General features: G+C 52.4%; 1 pseudogene; it reads left to right on the forward strand.

Moving 5' to 3' along the window:
* Positions 1–1,018: 1,018 nt before the first annotated feature.
* On the forward strand, positions 1,019–11,415 carry LOC119845986 (annotated as a pseudogene).
* The last annotated feature ends 8,146 nt before the right edge of the window (positions 11,416–19,561 follow it).

The raw sequence follows: 19,561 nt of genomic DNA on the forward strand, positions 1-19,561 counted from the left end.
ACTCGATCACAGATCTTAGAGTGGCTATACTTCAACAAAAAAGCTTCAAAAACAGACTCCAACGAGAGACTGCTGAATTGGAATTAATTTGCAAACTGGATACAATTAACTTAGGCTTGAATAGAGACTGGGAATGGATGAGTCATTACACAAAGTAAAACTATTTCCCCCTGGTATTTCTCCCTCCCACCCCACCCCCCACTGTTCCTCTGATATTCTTGTTAACTGCTGGAATTAGCCTACCTTGCTTGTCACCATGAAAGGTTTTCCTCCTTTCCCCCCCCTGCTGCTGGTGATGGCTTATCTTAAGTGATCACTCTCCTTACAGTGTGTATGATAAACCCATTGTTTCATGTTCTCTGTGTGTGTGTATATAAATGTCTCCTCTGTTTTTTCCACCAAATGCATCCGATGAAGTGAGCTGTAGCTCACGAAAGCTTATGCTCTAATAAATTTGTTAGTCTCTAAGGTGCCACCGGTACTCCTTTTCTTTTTGCGAATACAGACTAACACGGCTGCTACTCTGAAACATTCTCTCCAGCAGTGAATCAGTCACATCTGTAGGACGTTCCTCCCATTAGGGCAACTTGATCCACGCATCTTAACGTCATTTGACTGGAGGGTTGTACGAGTGTCTCCTTGTGGGGTGCAGGTTGTGTGTCGAGGGGCATGGACCAGGCACCCCAAGTGGCATGTTCAGCAGGGGGATAGAGGCACAAGTGTATCCCTTTGGTGCTGGGGGCTGCATTAGCCCTCCCTGACAGGGCTGTTCGGTGTGTCCAGGGGCACCGGGGTGGGGATGTTGCGAGAGCGCCCCCACATGGACCTCTCTCTAGCCAATCCCACCTGAACTGCCCTTTGTAGCCAATGAGGCACCACCATTCCGCTGATACGCTTAAAATCCCCGTCCCCTTTGTGACTGTGTGCCTCTTTGCTGAGTGGGGTGGGGACTGAAAGGGGAGCTCTGTCCACCAGGCTGGGTGCCCCCCTCCTGACTCCTCACACTGCTCCCTCTCTTTCTCTTACAATGGAGGAGTTCTTAGCCAAAGCCAATGAAGACTTCCTCAAGAAATGGGAGAACCTCTCTCAGGTACTGTGCCCACAACCCAGATCACACCCCCCGCCCCCTGCAATCAAGGCCTTTGCAGCCCCAGGCTGATTACTCTGCAGTCACCCCCTAGATCTCTTTCCCCATCACTGAGCCACCTTGCCACACAGCCTCCTCTGAGGGTCTGGGGGTTGTTTTTGCTCCTGGGGGTGGGGCTGAGTGGACCATGTTGCTCTTCCCCCTGCCCCTCAATCTGCTCTCTGGTAACTGGAGGGCCAAGAACTCTGTAGGTTCAACTCCACTCTGCTGAGGGAGGGGGACACTAACCATGTGGGACTCCTCCTGAGCCAGCCTGTGTCCCCCATCCTCCTCCCGAGGCTCCAGCGTGGTTGTCCAGCCCAGCTCAGCCCCAGATTGGCTCCCAGGGGGATTGTGCTAACAGAGACCCGCTTCAAAGAGCCTCTATTTACTGCCTGCGCTTGAGCACAGTACCCCAGTGCCCTGGGTCTGTCCCCATTGGAAATCCCGCCTCAGGTGGTTGTGGGTAATTCCTGAGGCAGAGCTGCTGGTCCCTCTGCAGCACTGTCACTTTGCTAGTCCTCCCGCACACCCTGTGTCATTAACACCATGGCACAGATGGGGAAACTGAGGCCCAGAGGAGAAAGGAAGTTTAGGAAGTTGGTGGCAGAACTAGGAAGAGATCTTTTGACTCCTAGTCTCCTGCCCTCTGACCACTACACTTCACTCCCTCTCCTCACAGACCAAGGGCTAGAACCCAGGAATCCTGACTCCCAGCCCCGCTCCCGCCTCTAACCCACCAGCCCCACTGAATGGAGTTGGGCAGGTCACCTGTCTGGAACTGGAGTTTGGTTCTGCCCAAGGAACAGGGAATCCCTTGTCTGTGTCTCATTAAAAATGTAGTGGCTTCCTTTGACGCCCTCCGCTGGTACAATGTGACATCTGCTTCATATCAATGTTCTCAAGAACAACCCCAGTGCAGAGCTAGGGGGTGCTGTGCTGCAGGTAGAGGGGGGCTCAATAGGGGGCGCTCTCCTTTCACAGTGATGACCCTGGAGGGGCTGCCATTCTGGTGAGCTATAAAAACCGAAGCTCTGACTAGGGGCAGCTCTACCAATTTTGCTGCCCCAAGCAGTCGCTGCTGAATTACCGCTGCCGGAACAGCGCCAGAGCTGCCGCCAACTTGCCGCTGCGGGACACTGACTGCCACCCCATTCTCAATGCCGCCCCGAGCACCTGCTTGGAAAGCTGGTGCCTGGAGCCGGTCCTGGCTCTGACCCCCCTCAGGGTCATTAAGGATCCCTCCAGTCTTGCAGTGCAAATCCCACTGTCCTGGGCAGGTTCCTTCCTGATGCCCCCAGGACCAGTCTCTCCCCACATCAGGTTTGTTTTCCCCCTTCCAGAACACGGCCAGTTTGGATCAGTTTGATCGAATCAAGACCCTGGGCACGGGCTCATTTGGGAGGGTGATGCTGGTGAAACACAAAGAGATCGGGAATCACTATGCCATGAAGATCCTGGATAAACAGAAGGTGAGACGCTGGGGGGCTGCCGCAAAGATCGGGCCTGGGGTCGTGGAATCTCCAGTGCAGGGGAGGGATTTGGGGATGAACCCTGCGTAGGGACGCTGGAGAGGAGAGTTTGTGGGAGGTGTAGGGGTGCTGCGCCACAGAGGAAGATCTAATGTTGCCACTTCCTTTTCTCTCCCAGGTAGTGCAGATGAAACAAACTGAGCACACCCTCAAGGAGAAATGGATCCTCCAGGCCATCAACTTTCCATTCCTCGACAAGCTAGAGTATTCTTTCAAGGTAGGTGTCCTTCGCTTGCCAGCCCAGCTCTGGGCTCTCTCTGCCCCCGACTCCCACAATCCCCTTGATTTGTTTCCTATTTAAAACCAAAGCTGTGCTGAAGGGGTCGAAGGGCACAGTCTGCATCTCTTGTATCCTGAGAACAAACCTTCCTGGTATGATGTCTGGGGTCAGGTTTGGAGCTAAGAAAAATCAGTTTGGATCATTCCCCTTTTGCACTCTCTTCTGTTTTGCTTTTGACTACAGGTTTGAAAAGTGATACTTCCCCCCGCAACCTGGTCAGTTTTGCTTTTCCTAGTCAGTTTCAGTTTCCGGCTCCCATGCGCTGGCCCTAGGACATGAGGTTTGGCTTGCAGGGGAGTCTCAAAGGAAGTCCTAACTCTATGCACAGTTGACTTTGTGGAGATTTTGAAACCATCACGTGGGATCGTTTCCTCCTGATGGAGTTTCTGTGAAAGCTAAAATTCAGGCCCCTGGCGATGCGGCTTGGACCCTCTTCCCTGAACCTGAATTTTGGGGCCTGTGAGCTACACCCTGTGTGTAGGGGGAGAGCAAAGGTAGTTGTGCCTTAGAGCTCCACAGCATCCCCTGTGGCTGGCCTGATTAAAGAGGGGCTGGTTCTGAAGAGAGACCTGTCTCCTCATCTGTAAGCCTGCGGTTAGTGGGTTGTAGTGACAAAGAGTCACCAGCTCAGAGGAGGCTGCAGGATAAATTGAAGCTCCTGCGGAAGCCTGGAGACTAGGGTGATGGGTATGTTAGCAGTAGGCAGTGCTGGAAGGGTCGTTTTCTTGGAGGCCACTCATCGTTCCAGGGTTAAATAGCTTTGATCTCTGGCCCCTTGTCCGCAGAAGCTGCTACAATAGAAATGTCCCACCTGCTCCGTGCCAGCTGCTTGGGGCTGGGCTATGTAGCTCTCGGGTGACACAGTAGAACTGGGGCCAGCGGCTGCTGTCACACAGGCTGGCTCGCTGAGCCAGTCGCTTCTCCTATGACAGTGTAAAATAAATACCCCGCGAGTGTAACTGTGGGACAACTTCACTGAAAGCAATGCGACTGCTCTGGATTTATCCCACTGAGATAGGAGTCTGGCCTGGTACGTGCTGACTGGGCGTTGGGGCCTGTCTCATTGGTAGAGGGTCAGGAAGGCCCATGTCACAGCCCAGAACGGCCTGAGCAGGGAGATCAAGGAAAGGCTGCCTTCGTCCCCTTCGAGGACAGCAGGGTTCAGGCATTGTTCCCCGTACGCTCTAGGGCACCCACCTTTACCCTGATCCTGGGTGGCTCAGGGCATCACCTCACACTCTGTGGGTTTGCAGGGTCTTTTCCCAGTGAAATAGCCTCACACAGTAATATCCTTAACCTCTATTTATTAACAGTTACCAGAACAGAATACACCCGCTCCGCATACAATGCCCATCACTCCGAATAAGGCAGACCAACTTTCCCTGCTGGCCAGTTGGGATCAGGTCATCCTGGGACTCCAGCTTCTGCCCGGTGTCATTGGCAGGGTGTTGAGGTCTGATATTGGGCTGTGTCCTGGAGCTGGTTCCAAGAACTTCCTTTTGGACCCCAGTTTATATAGTGAAACTTGAGTCCTGCTTAGCTCTACCTTAACCCATCATTTTACGGAAGTATTACAAAATAATTCTGCGACCAATCCGAACATAGTGTGAAACAATTCTTTACCCAGTCGGATCCCACCACCTTAGTTGATGTATACCTAGTAAAATTAGTTATGTAACAGAAACAATCAAAGAACCAGACAGAAAGCAGACAGATAAACAATAGAGAAGTGGGGACCAGCAAGGGAAAACAATAAAAATGTAGAGATTTCACACCCGCACGATAAGGCTGATAAGTGATTCCTTTGAACATCCTAAGATCTGTTTCTTTGTCTGGTGATGGTGGGTCCTAGAAGGACAGAATCGCCTTCTGAACAGCCCGATATTACCTTGTTTTGATATAATTTAGCTGGAATGTGAGGATGTGACTTTCTGCTTCTTGGCTGCTGGCTCCTGCTCTCCTAATGTGGCTGCAGAAAAAGGTCTCTGACCGTCCAGCATGGGGTGCTGTGCCCATGCCCCGACTGGACCCTCTCTCCAGGGCTAGCTGGAAATTGACCCTGGGCTCGAGGACAGGGGCAGTGGTCTCCGCTTGTGTGTGGGTGCTTAGAGCTCATGTTCTCATCACTGAGCCGGGTCGGCTTTCACTAGCGGAATGTTTCAGAGGGGAAGCCGTGTTAGTCTGTATCAGCAAAAACCACGAGGAGTCCTTGTGGCACCTTAGAGACTAACAAATTTATTTGGGCATAACCTTTTGTGGGCTAAAACCCACTTCATCAAATACAAGGAGTGGAAAATACAGCAGAGAGGGAAAATACACAGCCCCCCAACCTGAAGCAAATACTCACCAGCAACTACAAACCACACAACAAAAACACTAACCCAGGAACCAATCCCTGCAACAAATCCCATTGCCAAGTCTGTCCGCATATCTATTCAAGGGACACCATCATAGGACCTAACCACATCAGCCACACCATCAGGGGCTCGTTCACCTGCACATCTACTAATATGATATATGCCATCATGTGCCAGCAATGCTCCTCTGCCATGTACATTGGCCAAACCAGACAGTCTCTACGCAAAAGAATAGATGGACACGTTAGAGAGCTTATTCCTTCACTCTCCCAGTTCCCTGGTCCTTCTCGCGTGAACAGAGAGCAACAATACCCGAAGTCCAAAGGTGCAAACAATTCGATGTTTATTGGGGTGAACTTCCAGCAAGCTTAAATCCAAGGTCCTTTGTCCTTATTTTCGAATCCCAACTTACTTCCTGTTTGCTCCTAATTTTTATAGTAATATTCTTAGCTATATCTTAACCAATCATTCTACTGAAATTTACCTAACCAATCCTAACATATTGTAACATGATTAGCTAACCAATTATATCCCACCACCTTAATTAGTTTTTACCAGCAAAATTAATTATACAGCAGACAGAAACAATCAGAGAACCAGACAGAGACCGTACAAATAAACAATAGCAAAGTGGGAACTATAATGACAAAACAATACAGAAGTGAGGATTTCACAACTACATCTATAAAGACATAAGGGTTTCCCAGCTGTGTCTATTGATAAGTGAATTCTTACCAGACAGAAAACTATCAAACTAAATTTCCTTTTACACCTTCTAGGCTCTTCCCTTTCTCTGGTGGTGACAGATTGGATCACCTTCCTAACAGCCCCATATTGACTAGTTTGGAATGTGAGGATGTGACCGTTCGCTTCCCAGCTTATGGCTGCCTCTGCTGCTTAGCCAAAGGCATTGGCGTAAGAACAGGGCCTCAGACTGTCACAGTGAGAGAAGACCCTTACACAGATTCTTTCATGTATACCTCTATTACTAGCTAAATGATACACATATATATCTAAATTCTTAAAATATAGGCCTTTACAGGCAGGCCTGAATATCTATATCCTAGCAACACAAATCTGACATCAAGAATTATAACATTCAAAAACCAGTAGGTGAACACTTCAGTCTCCCTGGACACTCAATAACAGACTTAAAAGTGGCAATTCTTCAACAAAATAAACTTCAAAAACAGACTCCAACGAGAAACTGCAGAACTGGAACTACTTTGCAAACTGGACACCATCAAATTAGGCCTGAATAAAGACTGGGAGTGGATGGGTCACTACAAAAACTAATTTCCCCACTGCTGATACTCACACCTTCTTGTCAATTGTTTGAAATGGGCCACCTTGATTACATTGAACTCATTAGCACTACAAAAGTGATTTTTTTCGTCCCTTCTTGTCAACTGTTGAGAATAGCCCACTAGTGGAATGGCTTTGCTGGGCTCAGCGGAGTTACTTTGCAGCGGTGAGGGAGCCAGCCTGGTCAATTTCACACACTGCTTTTGAGAAAAAAGAACTTGTGGCATCTTAGAGACTAACAAATTTATTTGAGCATAAGCTTTTGTGAGCTACAGCTCACTTCATCGGATGCATGCAGTGGACAGTTCACTTCATTGGATACATGCAGCCCCGCCCATCGCTGCCCCTACACCGGAGGTGGGGGAGGGGTTGAATTTTCTAGGGTGCTAGTACTAAATATTCCAAGCAAATAAACCTTGCGCCCTCTCATTAGTGAGTCTGTTCCCCAGCCACGTCTGTGCAGCAACTCCCACTGCAGGTGTGTGCCTGGGACCTTCGGCTCCAAGCGAAGCCCCTCTGGATCTTGAGCCAAAGGAGTAACAGCAGCAGCTGGTGGCAGTAGTAGGCTATTATGTCCCAGACAGCGGGTGCACTGCATTGTGTGCTATGGGGAAGCCAGGCCAGTGCATCAGGCTCCCTTGAGGAGTGTGGGGTTAGTGCCCTGAAAAGGATTGGGCTAATAAAGGAGCAGGGGTGTGGTGAGCCGTTTCATCCCGGTGTTGCAGGCACCGACTGGGGGCCGGAAGGCTCCATCCCTTGCACTCAGTTTTTCCTGCATTTCCTTCTAGGATAACTCCAATCTGTACATGGTGAAGGAATACATCCCAGGCGCGGAGATGTCATCCCACCTACGGCAGATCGGGAGGTTCAGGTGAGCATTGCCACAGGAGCCAGTATTGGGGACAGCGTTGCTAATGGTTAGAGCTGGGTCCTAATTCTGTCTCTGCCATTCACTTCTTGTGGGGAAGGGAGAAAATCACTCTGTGCCTCAGTTTCCACAGCTGTAAATTTGGGATTTAGTTCAGTAGAGAACTAGACCTTTTATCCACTAGCAGCATCTGCAGCGATTCTGGCTTTGATCCTCATGCTGCAGGGCGTGACCTGATCCCCAGCTGGGCTGGTCAGGAAGGGATTCCCCATGGGGAGAGCTGCTGAGATCTTCTGCCAGCATGAGCCACAGTCAGTGGCAGGGATACCAGGGGGCCAGGCTGGATGGAGCTGGAGGTCCATGGGGGTGTGTGTTGGGGCTAGGGGGGAGATGCTGGTCTGGGAGCGGTTTGCCAGGCTGGGTGGAGTCAGGGGTCTAGCAATGGTGGGTGGGATGTGTGGGCTAGGGCAGATGGGGCCACCAGGCCTTGAAGGGTTGGGGCATCTTGTCTGGGTTTGCCTGGGTAGATGGAGTCAGGGATCTATAAGGAAGGTGAAGCAGCCGCGTAGCCAGGTGGAGGGAACAGGGGGAGCGATCAGAAAAAAGCCGCCACCTGCTGCGGCGCTTTCACTCCCCCAGCGGCGCTCTGGCGGCCGGCCCTCACTCAAGTGCCGCCGAAGACCTGTAGCAGGTGGCACTTTCTTTTTTTTTATCGCCAAGACATTCAAAAAGCGCCACTTGTTTCCCCTAGCTACGCCACTGAGGTGAAGGTGGGGGCGGCAGGGGGCTGAGGATGCTGGGCTGGCTGATCGGGGGCGGATCTGGCCCGGGATGCCCATGTTCTCCTTCACCTCATTGCAGTGAACCTTGCGCTCAGTTCTACGCTGCTCAGATCGTCTTGACCTTTGAGTACCTGCACTTGCTGGATCTCATCTACCAAGACCTGAAGCCAGAGAATCTCCTGATAGACCAGCAGGGCTATATTGAGGTGATGCCCCTCCCCCACTCCTTCCCATCCCCATCCCAGCGCTGGCTCCTGGCTCCCTGCCGTGATCTCCTCCCTGCCCAAGTCTCTCTCTGCTGCCATCCCCTTCCCAAAGCCAAGACACCCAGAAACGTAACACGGACAGAATACATCAGTCATCTGCTCCCCCCCCATTCCCCTCCTGCTGTCACAGCCTCCAGGCTGATCCAGCTTCTCCCCTCTCTGTGTTTTGGCTCTAGGTGACGGATTTTGGTTTTGCCAAGCGGGTGAAAGGCTGAACCTGGACTCTGTGTGGGACCCTGGAATACCTGGCCCCCGAGATCATCCTCAGCAAGGTGAGCTGGGGAGGGCCTGTCTGCTGCCTGATCTCTAGCTGATCCCCACCCCCCAAATGTTCGGTGCATGACCCCAGCCTGCTTTCCCTGGGCAGGGTTATAACAAGGCTGTGGACTGGTGGGCTCTGGGCATCCTCATCTACGAGATGGTGGCTGGTTACCCCCCATTTTTTGTGGACCAGACCGTTCAGCTCTACAAGAAGATCATCTTTGGCAAGGTATTTGGGCTGTGGGAGGGGACACTTGTGTGATTTTGTGGGGGGCGGGATTTTGCCAGCAAAAGGGGGGTGCCAAGTCTCAGCAACTGATCAGAGAGATGCTTATATGCACCCCACACATGCTCATGCCCTCCCATGCTCCTCAATCCCCAACACATGGGCATCCTCCCTGTCATATACCCCATTCCCCCTGCACCCCAACACATAGACCCTCCCTTGCCACGTACTCCTGTTCTCCAACATATGGACATCCTCCCCATTGTGTCCCCCACTCCTACGCCCCACACATGGGCCCTCCCTTGCCGTGTACCCTATTTCTCCAACACATGAACTCCATTCCCCACCCCACCACCATTGCGCTCCCTGTAACTCTCATGGGGACTCCTGGAACAGGTGCTTTTGGTTTTCTTATACATTGTCTTGAATTGCAAAACTCTCCACAACTCTGCAACGTCGCAAGACTAAATGTTCCTTAAACACATCAGTCACCTCCAAGCACTGGTAGAGCACTCATCACCATAGTAACGATAATATTCCCATAATATTCCTCTGCCCAACCCAGCGCCTTCTCGCCATGGATCTCAAAGCACTTGTGCCGGACACGGTCAGCTTTAAACCTAGTGGGGTTTTAAAAAAGCAAAGTTGTGTGGCTTAGTGGGAACTCAACAGACCTGGGTTCTGTTCCCAGTTCTCCTACCAGCCTACTGGGTGACCTTGGGCAAGTCACGTCTCCCTGTGCCTTAGTTTCCCCTTATGTAAAATGAGGATAGTGATGCGGCAGCCCTGCTTTGAGATCTGTGGAGGAAAAATGCTCAATAAGAGCTGGGGGGCTGCTGCTAATTAACCATTTCAGCTCCTGTGTCAGTCCTCGGTAGCCCCCCCCACACTTCTTGTCCACTCATTGTCCTAGAGTGTTTTAAAAGGGCTTGTTATTTATCATTAGGTGTATTACAATAATGCCTTCAAGCCTCAGTCATGGGTTAGGACCCCATTGTGCTATAGGGCTGTACATTACTAGGTGTATTATGGTAGTGCCTAGGTGCCCCAGGTGTAGCCTAGGACCCCCTTGTGCTAGGGGCTGTACATTACTAGGTGTATCTATGAATACTGAGGGCAGGGCAGACCTCTGTCTCTCCTCCCCACCCCAGGTCTGGTTCCCGTCTTACTTCAGCTCGGACCTGAGGGACCTGCTCCAGAACCTGCTGCAGGGGGACCTCACCAAACGCTTTGGCAACCTCAAGAACGGGGTCAACGACATCAAGAACCACAAGTGGTTTCCTACCACTGACTGTATTGCCGTCTATCAGAGGAAGGTAGGAGGGTGGCGGTGAGCAGAGGAGAGCCTGGGTAACTCCCACCTGGTGCAGCCTCCATCAGCAGGAATTGAACCTGGGATCATCCGTGCCAAGGCCTCTAGGAGCGCTTTGGTTACTGGGACTCTGCAGCAGGGTGTTGTGGCTGGGTCCAACCACTAGGGGGAGATGTGCTCACCCAGCATTGGTTTAAAGTAGGGAGCCCTCAGTCACCTGTTTGTAACGTGGTGGCAAAAGCAAGGTCCTGTCCCCACCCCCTGAGGATAATAGACTACTACTGTTGCTGCCAGCTAATGGCGTTATACCTCCATGTCTGGTGGGAGAGGGCTGGGCTGAAGGTCCTGATTAAAACCCTCCTGATGATGCAAGTGGGGGCTCTTACAGGGATAAAGGGGCTCGTGATCCCCTGCCCTTCCCTGATTGCAAAGTGAGAGGAGAGGGTTCTGGCTCGATAAAAGAGGGTTTGAGGAGGTGCTGATCCGCATCCCTCACCTGATTGCTAAGGAGCACGATCCTTTATCCCTTAAGGGTGCTGGGGTTCCTCATCTTGGGCTGTTAAGGAGGGTGCTGGGGGTCGTGATCCTTGGATCCTAAGGGGGGTCATGGGCTCCCCCTTCTGTGATTGCAAAGTGTGGGTTTCTGGCTGGATAGTAGGTGGGGAGGCGGGGCTGATCCTTGCCTGCCTTGTTGCAAAGTTGGGGCCTGACTGCGCCCCTAGCAGACCCAGGAGTGGCAGGGGATGGGTAATACAAATGTTCATCCCTCACCTCATCCCCAACCTCCCCCCACTCCCTTCGCAGGTGGAAGCTCCCTTTATACCAAAGTGCAACGGCCCCGGCGACAGGAGTAACTTCGACGACTGTGAGGAAGAGGAGATCCGGGTCTCCAGCACTGAGATATGTGCCAAGGAGTTTGATGAGTTCTAGGGCGAGCGGCCCCCCTGGGAGGGTGCGCACGGAGCAGGTGGGGGCGGGGTTGGATTTGATCAAGAGAAAGACCCGAGTTCCTTGCCTGTGTGTTTTATTTTTGTGGGCGGGGGGTAGGGATTTGCCTGGATCTGGTTTGGTGGGGAGTGGGAGACCCCTTATTCTAAACTTGTACTCAAAATCCCCCTTTCCCACAAAGAAGCTTGAGATTCCCATCTAGAGGGGTGGGGATATGATCTGCCCCGCCCTGGGAAACACATCTGTGTCCTCCAACAAAATTGGTTTCACTGGAAAAAACAAAACAACCCCCCCAGCCCGCACTTCCTCTTTAACAGTGTGCTTTGTTGTAAACATATTTGAAACAATTACCAATAAAGTTTTGTTTAAAAAAAATCAGACTGGCGTGTGGGCTGTTCGGCTCTAGGGGACAGTTGTCGTGGCTGTGATGAGCCGGGAGCTGTTCCTCTCCCCGGAGGCCCAAGGAGTTCAGGGATGTAGCCGGGGGGCCGGCGGACGCCATAAGTGGTACCTGAACTCACCTGGAGTTGGAAGCCCCAAGGGGCGAGTGTCCGAGGTGACATCGGGCCGATGGATAAATGGGCATTGCAAGCAGCAGTGAGTGGTTATTTTATCTCGGTGTCTGCCGGGGGGGGTGGGACGACAGCTGCTGGAATACCATGGCAAGGTCTGGTGCCCACAGTTCGAGAAGGAAGGGGAAAAATTGGCAGAGAGTTGCCATGAGAACGATTAAATGGGGGGGAACCTGCCTTATGCTGAGAGGCAAGGAGCTTCTTAAAGCGAAGGTTAAGGGGTGCCGTGATCTCTGTCTCGAAGTACCTCCGTGGGGAATAAAACTATGATAATGGGCTAGTCCTGCTAGAAGACAAAGGTCTAAGGAGAGCTAGTGGCTGGAAGCTGAAACTAGAAACATTCAGACAGGAAAAAAGGGCAGATTTTGGGTTGGGGGAGGGGGTGTAATTAGCCGTTGGAACAATTCACCAAGCATCGTGGTGGATTCTTCATCACTGACGCTGTTTAAATCGAGATGGGAGGTTTTTATAAACGATCAGCTTCAATTCCAACAGGAGTTGATTCAGGGAAGTCCTGTGGCCTGTGTTAAACCGGTCAGAGGAGGTGCTCACAGTGGTCCTGTCTGAATCGATAATCTAGCCTTATGAGGCCAGGGCAGGAGAGGTGAACAGCCAGGCCGACCCCGGTGTGCAGCAGTGCAGTGCGCTAGCAGCGGGGGGGATTGCCAGAAGCAGAATACTTTCCTCTAAATGTGGATATGTGCACACCTTCCTTACTGCCGGGGAACTCCTGCCATGTGTGCGAATCTGCTTCCAAAGGGGATCAGGTAATAAGATGCCAGCTAATTCCCAGTGTGGTGGGGGGGAGAGAGGAAACCCCTATGAATGAAAGGCAGTTTATCAGGAATAAAATGAAAGTGATGAGCCCTTCTGTACAGCCCCTCGCACAAGGGGGTTCCAAGCGCTATTGGGCTGGAAACTGATTGTGTTTTGTGAGAGAATTTGAGAGTTTCAAATTTGTTCCCATTCTACACTGGAGTGAGTCAGAGCAGGACCTTGCTTTTCCACAGCAGAGGTGAGTGCCCAAACCACTGGGTTACTGCAGGGTCTTGTTTTGACCTGAGAAACCTTTCAACTTGTCCTTGAAAAGTTTTGTTGTCTATAAATCAGCATTTTCTTATGATAAAACTGCCCCGCTCTGCCTCTGGGCACCACTGCCTGTACAAAGGAACCCGGCTGAAATTTTTTAATGTAACCTTCATATTGTTACTCATAGCAATCTTTGTGCTTTGGGCACAAGGCTGACAGGATTTGTGTGTGGGGATTTTTTTTTCTTCTTAAGGCACCAGTCACCAAATCATGTGAGCCTCCCCGATTTGATTAAAAAGCAATCAGGGCTTGTCTGCATGGGGAAATTTGACTGGAGTCGCTATGTTCCACTGTAGCTCTTTCTGTTAATTTCCTCAGGTGGAAAAACCCTCCCTGTCTAGCCTTCTTCACTGCAAAGAAAAGCTTGAACCAGGTGACCTTTTAAAAGTCCCCATAGCAGGAAGTGAATAAAAACACCCTGCCAAGTATTTATAAAATCTCATGATTTTGAAGCCAATCTCAAGATTTGGTTTGAGGCCCATCGTTATTTTTCACCAGTCGGGGTTGGCATCGCTGCAGCGACAGGAGCCAGGCAAATAGCCTTCCGAGTTTGCCCAGTTTATGCTTTGCAGCATTTTCTTGGGTCTCTGTTGCTGTCTGTCTATGGGCAGATCCCCCTGTTTGTTTGGTGTGGGTCTTACATGAGTGGGGGGCCTATAAAGTGTATAAAAATTGGCAGAGGGTTTTGGGGTAGGGGCTGGCATTGGACCTAAGCTACTCTTAGTTCCTTTTTTAAAAATCACTGAGATTGTATGTTGACTGTCTTTAATGTGAGTGTCAGTTATTATCCCCTTCTTACAGAGTGGAGCACACACAGAACCCAGGCGTCCTGGCTTCCAGCCCCTCCCCAAACCACTAGACACCACTCCTCTCCTACCGGTGGAAATAGAACCCAGGCGTCTGGATTCTCCAAGTCCTTTTCTCCACCCCGCCCACGTCGGCTACATCTGTACAGATTGTCCCTGTCCACCATTTTGGATGCCTTCCATGATTAGCGCAACAGGGTGGCTTCAAGCATGGCCCCTCCTTAATCCACCCCCCATGTCTGAGGGCATAGGACTGATCATGTGACTGGCAACTATTTCCAGCAATGCCAAGGGACCATGTTCTAGTGGTTAAGGTGGGGTGCATGAGTGTGGGGGTGGGGTTGTGTGCTGGGACTCCTGGGTTCTATTCCCAGCTCTGTGACGGGATCTACTGAGTAAGGCCAGAGTAGCAGGAGCTGGGAGTCAGGACTCCTGGGTTTTAGAGGGGAGTGGGCTCTGGGAGTTAGGGTCAGGTGGGGCTTGGAAGTCAGGACTCCTGGGTCCTGTGCCACTAACTGTGTGACCTGAGCCCTTCTCTCTGCCCCATTTCCCCATTTATAAAGTGATGATAACCAAGGCTGCTGTTCTTGCCCCAGTCCCCCCATTGACCCCACTTCCTTCATCGTGCCTGTCTGGAGCCTCATACCCCAAGATGTCCTGCACGGAGCTGTGCCTGGTACCATCCCTCAGGCCAGGGGCCATTGGTTGAGGCTAGTAGCCAGATAAGAAACTAGATCCTCAGCTGGCATCAGTCTTTCACCTCTGTGGACTCTAAGGGAGTGCTGGGGGCCAGAATGAACTGCAGCCAGGGGGCCCCTGAGGCAGCAGAATGGGGTGGCAGCGGGTAAGAGTTCAATTGCTACCAGCAGCGCCCCCTAGGGCAGACAGGCTCCTGTGTCCCATTCCAGCCCCCTTGCCAGATGGGCACCCCCTAGAGGAGAAAGGCTCCGTGCTCTATTCCCCACCCCTCTGAGCTAGCCTTGCTTAGCTGACCCCACTCTGAATGGGCCCAGGGTTACTTCGCCCAGACCCTGAGCCCGTGGTTGTCAGGGTGGGGGGGAGGACATGGAAGCACCTCATGACCACCCCCATTCCCTAAAGGGGCGACCAAGCCTCCACCAATGCCGCTCTGCAGCACCACCAAAGCCAGCTGCAAGTGGGGACATGGGCCAGCTCCCCCGTGCAGGAAGTGGGGTGATGGGGACTAGCTCAGCCCCTCGGCAGGGCTGGCTGTTTGCTTGGGGGGACTGGAGGGGGAGCTAGAACAGCAGGCTGTGTGTGAACACAAGGAGAAGTTCATTAGCGAGGAAGCATCATATCATTAAGCTCTTCCCCTGGATGTTCTGCAGCCGCCCTGCTCCCTGCATCCATCTCCGCTGCTGCTCACTGCTATTTATTTTTTCTCGTGCTGAGAGCAACGTTTTTTCTCTCGAGGGGAAAAAAAAAAAAGAATAAATAGAGGGAAAATGAGACAGAGCGAGGGTGGAGGAGGGGAACCGAACAAACCGAGCCACCAGCGCCGCGTGATCGGCCATTTCACGGGGGATGCCTGGCCACAGGGGACGCACAGACAGGGAAAAGAATTGGCAAGGGGGGGTGCTGTGCTGCAAAGTGAGGGTTCAGTATGCGGCACTCTCCTCTCACTTAGCGCTGACCCAATGCAGCACTTGGGGACTCTGTGCTGCAGGGTGCAGAGTGTGGGCTCAGCAGGGGGCCCTCTCCCCTCTCAGTCAGCGCTGACCCCAATGCCCTAACATGGAATAGCAGTGCTGCCTTTCATATGCATCATACAACTGACATCCTGCTCACAGAAATGGGGTGGTCGGGGGGAGGTGAAAACAGTGTCCTTGCTAGAACGGGGCCAAAAGTTTGCAACAAATAATGTACTGGAGGAATTTCCCTTCTCTTTCTTTTTGCAACTTTCATGGATTCCTAGATTTTCAGGCCCTCCAGACTGACCCACTGTATAGCAGACGCCAGAGAATCCGCCCAGCTACTCCTGCCTCCAGCCCATAGCTGATGGTTGAGCTCAAGCACGGAAAGCCAACCATGATTCCAACCCATCATCCGAATAATTCTCCCTGTCGTGTGTTCCCAAACTGTGAGCTGTTAATTACACACCAAAACCTAGAGGCCCCAGCTGAAATCAGGGCTTCCTGGTCCCCAGTGCTGTACAGAAAGCCCCAGATGAGGGCCCCATTGTGTCAGGTGCTGCACAGACCCCAACCGAGATCAGAGCCCCATTGTCTGAAGAAAAACATACTGAGAGACTGCCTCTGCCTCAAAGATCTTACAATCTACTGTTTGGGAGGGGAAACTGAGGCACAGAGAAAGGCAGCAGCTTGCCCAGAGTAGGCCTAGCCAGAACCCCAATGTCCTGACTCCTACCCCAGGTGCTACCCACTGGACCACAACAGTCCTGGCTGGGGCTTGGTCCAGAACAACTCCATTCAGCCATTTGGACAGGATGCAGGCCCCTCCTTCATTGTAGGGGTTGGGTGGGGGAGCTCTGCTAATTCCCAGGCTTGTGTCAGTAGCTAGGCAGCAAAAATCAAGCCCAGAATTTCACCAGCATCTATAGACTTTTTAAAAGGCCGGGACCCTTTCCTGCTCACACTGCCCATCACTAACATATCATCTGTCAGAAGCTGTGATTATTTTTCCTCCTCCAAATAGAGCTATTCCTCCCCTCCCTTTGCCTGTTTCCGAGAGCCCTGGCTGCCGCGCTTCCCCAAGAGTCACCCTCGGAGCAATGTATGGTACTTTAAAGCAAATCGGAGAACTAAGATTGGTATCAAAGAGCCCAGTGTGCCAGGCCAGGCGTCTGTGAATGGAGAGTCAGGGCTTCCAGGGTGCAGATCGGGCAGAGCGGGGAGAGATGGGCGCAGAACAGGCCAGCATGGTGAGAACAGGACAAAATAGAGTCTGAGCTTCCAAGGGATCGGTGGGATCATCTGGTCTGACTTCCTGGAGAACACAGGCAGTAGGACTTCCCCCAAACGATTCCTGGAGCAGATCTCTTAGAACAGCATCCAATCTGGATTGAAAAATCAAGGTGGGAACAGTTTGTAGGGCAGAGACAGGAAAGGGCGATGGGAGTCACAGAAACAGGCCTGGATGGCATTCTAGAGCCACGAGCCCATTTATGGTGGTGGTCTAGAGCAGGGGTGGGCAAACTATGGCCCAGGGGCTGTACCAAGCCCTCCAGACAGTTTAATCTGGCCCTTCAGCTCCCACCAGGCAGCGGGGTCCAGGGCTTGCCCTCCTCCGTGCGGCTCCTGGAAGCAGTGACGTTTCCTCCCTCTGGCTCCTACACATAGGGGCAGCCAGGAGGCTCCGCACACTGCCCCTGCCCCAAGTACCACCCCCACTGCTCCCATTGGCCAGGAACCATAGCCAATGGGAGCTGCAGGGGTGGTGCCTGTGTAAGCAGAGGAATAGTCCTGCTATTGTGGGGAACTTTCCTGGCTTCTGCACTACCCCGGTGAAGTGGGCTAGCGAAAGGATCTGAGTCCTCGCTCCCACTTCCTTTACCCAGTGGCCTCCCTGCCCTTGAGGACTCCCCTTCCACTCTCCTGTCTGGCAAACTCCTCGTAACCCCACTTGGGGGCTAGGGTGTCCCCATTTCAGGGTACTCTCTCTGCACTGGGCATTTCTCTGACCCACTGACCATTGCATACAAATTAAAGCAAATGCAAGTTATTTAATCAACAATTAATTTTAAAAAGAATAAGGGAAAATGAGAAAGGTTAAAGGAAACACATCAACCCGCTCTGTGGCAGGGAACATCACAAACAGTGTCTCTGGGGTGTCAGGGCAGTTCACAGTCTGTTCCTTGTAAGTCCCAGGCCTTCTTTTCAGGCCCTGGCTGTGCTGCGGGGATGCTGTGGGTTGGACACTTGCTCTGGTGGTGGCCTCAGGCTCTAAGTAGGACCCTTCTGCCCAGTGTCGCCCCTGCCCTGTCAGGGTTATGATCCAAGCCTGACCTGCAGAGCCTCTTGGCTGAGGCGTCTCCCTGTGCTGGGCCCACTGCCCAGGGTCCTCCTTGCTCTCCCCAGATGCTTACCGCACCCAGCTCCGGACTGCTCCAGACCCAGCTGCACCCCTCTGTCTCAGCACTGCTGCTGCTCTGCCTTCAGCTCCCTGGGCTGCTTCTTTGGCCCCTCTGGCTCTGGTTGCTACAGCTCTGCTCCTAACACAGGTCTGCTCTGCAGGCTGCTTCTGTGACTCTGCTCCCAGGACTGACCTGCTTCATGGGCTGCTTTTCTGGCCCCTCTGGCTCTCGTTGCTGCAGCTTTCTTTCCAGGGCAAGTCTGCTCTCTCTGGGCTGTGCCTCTGGCTTTGGGGCTGCAGCTCTGCTCCCAGGACAGGGTCTGCTCTCTCTGGATCTGGCACAGCTCAGCTTGAGCCCCTGCTTTCTCCTTAGCTTGGCCCACTCTGTCTGATCCAGGCAATTCCAGCTCACACGGAGGACAGGACCTCCCTGGCCTCCTGACTCCCTGATTAGCCTGCCCGCCCTGTCATTCAGGCTGACCTGGAGCATTGGCCTCTCCCCATTGTTCCTGGGGACTATCAGTCCCATAGACCCTTCCCCCCTTTTAGTACTGTGAGCTAGCCAATCAAAACACCCCCACACCCCCACTGACTGTTAGTAAGGGGGCAACAGTCCCCTTACACCTGGGGATGGGGCAGTACGCAGACCTGCCTGACTGTGCCTCCCCGTAGGAGCTGGAGGGGGGACATGCTGCTTCTGGGAGTTGCTTGAGGTAAACACCGCCTGGAGCCTGCACCCACCTCCACCCCATCCGCTTTTCGCATCCCTGACCCCCCTCCCACCCTCCAAACCCCTTGGTCCCAGCCCGGAGCACCCTCCTGCATCCCCAACCCCTCATCCCCAGCCTCACCTCAGAGCCTGCACCCCCAGCTGGAGCCGTCACCCTCTTCCACACCCCGACCCCCAATTTCCTGAGCATTCATGGCCCATCATACAATTGCCATACCCAGATGTGGCCCTTGGGCCAAAATGTTTGCCCACCCCTGGTCTAGAGCCACGGGGCGCAATGCTGCTGTGTTCTAGAATGATGGGCCCAGATACTGCAGAGTTCTCGTAATGTGCCCTGGCATTCTAGAGGCAGGGCTTCAAACAATGTGGTGTTCTAGAGCCGCAACCCAAAAGCTCTGCTGTGTTCTGGAGGCCTGGTCCAAACCCAGCAATATTCTAGAGTCACAGCCCAAGGCATGGAGGCATTCCAGAATAATCATCCCAAGTGCTGTGACATTCTAGAGTCGTGTCCAGAAACACAGGGCTGGTCCAGAGCAGTCGCACGAAGCACTATGGCATTCTAGATACAATAATGTGGTGGGTCTGGAGGCCTGGTCCAAATGCTGTGGGATTCTAGAGTCGCAGCCCACAGTAACATGGCTTTCTAGAGCAATGATGTAAAACGACATGCTCTTTCTGGACACTGGTATTCTTGAGTATTTGCCCCCACATCCTGCAGTGTTCTAGATTAGCTGCCTGAAACACTACCGCCCACTTAGGCTGCGTGGTCTGATTGTCTCGTCGGAGCTCTGTATTGATTTAGCTGGAATACAGGCGCCCAAAGGCATTAACAGAACCCAGTCCCTCTCCCACATTAAATAAGGTTCGGGCGCTGTTATCCAGAGACTTCATCCTGCTCAGTCCCTTGGCAAACACCCCACTAAAAGTCCTTCAAATCTCTTTGTAAAGATAAAGAAGGGAAACCAGCAACTGCGTTTGCGATGTGAAGTATTAAGCTGGGTTTTTGTTTCCACACTAGCTCTGGGTCCCTTTCCCTGGCAGTGGAGAG

The sequence above is a fragment of the Dermochelys coriacea genome, chromosome 20, assembly GCF_009764565.3.
Source record: "Dermochelys coriacea isolate rDerCor1 chromosome 20, rDerCor1.pri.v4, whole genome shotgun sequence".
NCBI classification, from domain to species: domain Eukaryota; kingdom Metazoa; phylum Chordata; order Testudines; family Dermochelyidae; genus Dermochelys; species Dermochelys coriacea.